This window comes from Medicago sativa, chromosome 7 (genome assembly GCF_051527215.1).
Source record: "Medicago sativa cultivar Bolivia chromosome 7, Bolivia_mono, whole genome shotgun sequence".
NCBI classification, from domain to species: domain Eukaryota; kingdom Viridiplantae; phylum Streptophyta; class Magnoliopsida; order Fabales; family Fabaceae; genus Medicago; species Medicago sativa.
The window spans coordinates 94,931,910-94,936,994 of NC_140755.1; the positions used below are offsets into that span (position 1 = coordinate 94,931,910).

The window sequence follows — 5,085 nt, forward strand, 5'->3', positions numbered from 1 at the left end:
GTTCACAGGTGTTGTATATGTGGGTCTGAGTTTATATCTGGACAAGCTAGCTTTAGGGGGACATATGAGAAGGCATAAAACTTCTCTAAGAAACTTTATTGAAACAAAGTACTCATCACGATGTGATAAATGGTGATGGAAGACATGGAACTCAACAGAATCATAAGACACCAGTAAATATGGTTTTGAACTTGCACATGAAACTTTTTGTTTAGTTTTCGCCCGTTTGAAGCATTTTGGCCACTATGACATGAAACTTTATGTTTTTAACTTGGACATGATGCTATTCTTTATTGTTTCATATAGCTTATTACAGAGGAGCCAGTATTGCACTACTTCACTATCTTCTTTTCAATTAAAACATTTCTCTTTAAGATTATAGTGGTTGAATGTAACAACAAGGAGTTTAATGGCTAATCTTACTTCATATTACAAAGTACAAACTACTGATGCGGCCGTATTTAAGTTTTCAAATGAATGAAAAATTTAAGTGGGGCATGGGCATGCCCTGTAATCTTTAAACAAAGACATGTTATATATTATAGTTTGTACAAGTTTGTGAGTAAACATAATTGTGCAAGTATGATTATCAGATTGACTTGGGAGCAACACACAAAAGATACATCATTCATAGGCAAACAAATTTACACAACCTAATAAGCATCATTGTTGCCAATTTCGTCATTCAAGTAGTTGAGCAACCAAAGGACACTAGCAGCAGTAACAAACTATGGAAGAAACTCACATATACAGGATATTTGTTCAAAACGTTCACAATGCAGCAATTTAAGAGCAACAGCCTCCATTTTGGGATGACTGTGGTTCTTGTTTCTGTTTTAAAACATTCCTTTTTGTTGCTGCTGATCCTTCTTCCAATAAACTAGGAGCTTCCATTATCTACAAAATGGTGCTCTACTATTAGGTCATAATTTGATATATAAAAAAATACACAATCAATCAATTTACCATACAAGTTTCTCTCAAACTAAATATCAAAACCTTGTTTTATGGACTACTTATTATATTTCTGTAGTTCATTCAGGGACCAACTTGATAGTTTATTCTAGGGGGTTGGGTAGCTCAACTGGTTTGAGCTAAGGGATTAAATGAGCTGAGAAGTTAAAGATCCAGGGGTCAAGTCCTGGCAAGGAGAAAAATACTAACTTAACAAAAGCCGTAGAATAGTAGATAAGCACTTTTTAAAACCAGATTTTATACAAAACCAATATGTAAGCTTCTTATTAGATGCCTGTGCATCAACGTCCGGTCAATATATTATACAAAAACACTTCTTATACTTCTTCTGTATGCAGATTTCTCAGTTGAGTTATTATATTTTTAGAACCAATATTTAAGCTTAAGGTAATTTGTCACCCTGCTATCAAAGTAAGAACTCACAGGGTGTGAGAGAAGAGCAAATTCCTCTGAATTCTTCATTTATATTAAATGAATGATGAATGAATTGAAAAACTATATACTAAGCATATTAGAGTATACAGAAATTGCAAGCTGTTTTACAAACAAAGAAAACTACCAATTAACTTAGTGAAGTGTAGTGCCCTATTGTTAGTTAATTGGAACAATATGCATAAGACAGAAACATCATTAAAGGAAACCTATAAAATCGTACCTTTAGAGCGAGTTCTTCAAAGCACTTCTCCACATTTTCTCGAGTTTTAGCACTACATTCAAGAAGCAAACACCCCAGTTCTTTAGCAAGGGCTAAGCCCTCTTCTCTGCTTACAGCCCTCTCAGAATCCTGAGTAATAAACCATAGCAGATATTAGATGACAGACAGAGCCACCAATCATGTGAAAATCTCACATTGTGAGATCCATTCCTAGGAGTTCTGGAAAGCTAAGGGTCTAATAAATCTAATGTGTGTCTAAAAGTGAGGTATTCGTGATCTGAACCTATGCTATTGCTATGTGCAATGGTAAATGACATTTGTGCTAAATGAGGTTCTAATACAAAAATTCATCTATCTCCACAAGGTTCTTCAATGGTTTCAGAATGTCCAGTAGAACTGTAAATCATATGCTCAAGTTGGTTGCTTAGACAAATGATAGTGCCTCTAAATGGCAGTGTAATACTTCACAAATTCACTGAAATGCAAGTGTTAATATCACTGAAATACAAATGTATATCTGATTTCATTCATTTTGAATAGTAATGGGAGGGATCCGGGGTTCTGATGTATGTCATCAGAATATCACGGTGATGGTGGCAGAAAAGTGTGAAGCAATGTTATCGTAAGTAAGGGATGCCTCCTACTTGAAAAATACTCTTTTAGGTCATATCACATTGAACATGGGACTTTCAATGCACCCTCTCACGCTCAAAACTAGACATTTGGAGCTTGACCCGAGTAGCTCAATAACGGATAGTCCAAGGGAGTGAAAAGGTGGCTTGTAGTTTTGGGGAGGAACATAGGAGTTGGAATGATAAGGAGGTCATGAATTCAACCACCCCTACTAACAAAATAACAACTAAGATATGTAATTCCAAAAAAGAAAAAAAATAAAACGGCTGGCCCAACAAATATTTCATAGACTTTGATACCATCTTAATATTAAGACCGAGCCTAACACCACTCTACAAAATCGGCTTGTAACGTGAGAGATGTCTTTCACTTATAAAAACTATTAGGCAATATTACGTCTAATGTGAGACTCTGAACGGTATGAACGTGTTCATGTATACAAACCATACGAAAGACAAGGTCTTCTAAGTTGGTCCACGCCTAAAGCATACTTAAGATAGGTTAGAATTGAATTTATTATTTTGAAATCATGAGAATGTCTTAATTTTCTCATAATGTGAGCATTGACTCATTGTCATTAGTTCCAATGAATGGTGAAATAGACAAAACTTAAATGTTATTTCATTGTCTAAACGTGGATAAGATCAAAACCACAATTTCCAACCAATCCAATAAAAAATATTTCAAGACAATTTCCTACCAATCCAATAAAAAAATCCATTCTCTATGCCTATGGTAATCATAAACTCAGAACTAGTACTTTCTTGATGATCTGTCTATCTATTATAAGAAAAGTCTTCTGGTAATGCAACCTGGAAGAATTTAACATATCTATTTCCTGTCATTTTTCACACATTCGTGCAATCTTATGCGAGATTTTTACTAATTAGAACATAAAACTTACTTTGTCAACTTTATTTCCAACTAGCATCTTCACGCACTCCTGATTAGTTGAATAGAGTTCCAATTCCTTAGACCACACTTCTGACAAGTTTGTAAAGGTTTCTCTCCTTGTGACATCATAAACTAGAAGATAAGAAAACAAAGCACTCTATAAATAGAAATCATTAACATTAGAAAAAGTGACTTATATCAGTAATAGAGAGAGATACTTTAGTCCCAAGATACATATAGATAATATCAAAGCCACAATTTCTCAGGAAGAACAATGTAACAGATATCTACATGTACATAAACTGAGCATACCGAGAATGATTCCTTGTGCTCCTCTATAGTAAGAACTTGTTAGAGTCCGGAACCTTTCCTGTCCAGCTGCAATATATCCAATGCTATTTTATAAGTCAATTTACCACTTAAATTAAATTAGACATTTTGGTAAATTAACAAATTATTCAACAGAAAACTCTATGAATCACATGCTGCTAAGATTGAACACAGGTCTAATTTCATGAAGGGAAAACAGAATATTTTATGACTCTAATATGTATATACCTGTGTCCCAAATTGTAAGTTTTAATCTTTTCCCACCTACTGTGAGCGTTTTGATCTTAAAATCAACCCCTGCGGAACACAGAAACAACGTTGGATCATATGAAAACTCAAATCAGATAAAAGCAACATAGTTAAGGAATGAGAGCATTTTAAAATAAAATAAAATTAGAGAAAGCGAAAATTATTATCAACTAAAGTGATATTAATGATCATTATACAACCGTCGAATATCTTTAGATTACAAGATCAAACTCTTACCACTGAGATAACAGCTAACAAGAAATGAGTGCATAAATTAAATAGTTTGTTAATTACAATCCAATGACATATATAAAAGGAGCAAAACAATTAAACAATGGCATCCTATTGCCAACAGATTCAATGATGAAACAAACTGAATTGACAAATTTAATTTAACATTCAGAATTTGAATTGAACAGTGTAATTATAAACAATAGCTAGATCAAGAATCAAGAGGCAGACACCAATAACTTAATAGAAATGAGAGAGTTGTAAATACCAATGGTAGGTGAAAGATCTTCAACAGAGGAGTTGGAAATGAAAGTGACAAGTAAACAACTTTTTCCAACACCAGAATCACCAATCAACAAGATCTTGAAAGAGAGATCATGGCCACTGCTATGACCAGAGCCTGATGATGAACTCATTTTTCTATCTCTTTCTAGCTATTTACTTTGTCTGTGTGTTATGTGTTGTGGCTATCTTAAAAAGGAATAGTGAAAGGTACCAGAGAGAGAGAGAGAGAGAGAGAGAGAGAGAGAGTAGTAGTAGTAACTAAAAGGCCACACTGTTTCTGTAAGTTGGAAAATGCAATGCCACCCAATGGGGTATCACTTCATTTATTTGCTCTCTTAAAGGACTAAGGAGAGAGAGAGAAGAAGCTAAAACGTCTACACCTTTTTTGCTTCTTAAACAAAAAGGTATTCAGAAGTACTACTATGGTATGAATCAAAGAGGAAAATAAATTGATAAAAAGATTGATCATTGAGAAAAATGTTGATTACAATAAATATATAGATTAGATAAAAAAAGGATTAAGACTGCTTAGGGGTTCGATCATTGACTCCGTATGAAGAAAATTCGATTGAAAATGGAGAGCACACATTGTGTGTTTACATACTCTTAAAATAGACTAATCATGTTAAATAATGATAGAAACTTTGTACCATGGTAAAAAAAATCACTTTATATAATTTATTTATATGAATGGTAAAAAAAATCACTTTATACTCTTAAAAAAAAATCACTTTATATGAATGTTAAATGTTGATTTTTGCTTATAATATTGACCGGAGGGTGTATATTCTAACTAAAGTAAGTATTCATAACAAAGATAACAAACCTATGAT

General features: G+C 33.4%; 1 pseudogene across 1 annotated transcript; it reads right to left on the reverse strand.

Moving 5' to 3' along the window:
* Nucleotides 1-516: 516 nt before the first annotated feature.
* On the reverse strand, nucleotides 517-4,560 carry LOC146910598 (ras-related protein RABC2a-like; annotated as a pseudogene). Its single transcript, XR_015018285.1, has 6 exons — nucleotides 4,236-4,560; nucleotides 3,716-3,784; nucleotides 3,470-3,535; nucleotides 3,168-3,289; nucleotides 1,631-1,759; nucleotides 517-897 (listed from the first exon to the last, which is right to left on the reverse strand). The product of XR_015018285.1 is annotated as a ras-related protein RABC2a-like (transcript).
* Nucleotides 4,561-5,085: the final 525 nt, after the last annotated feature.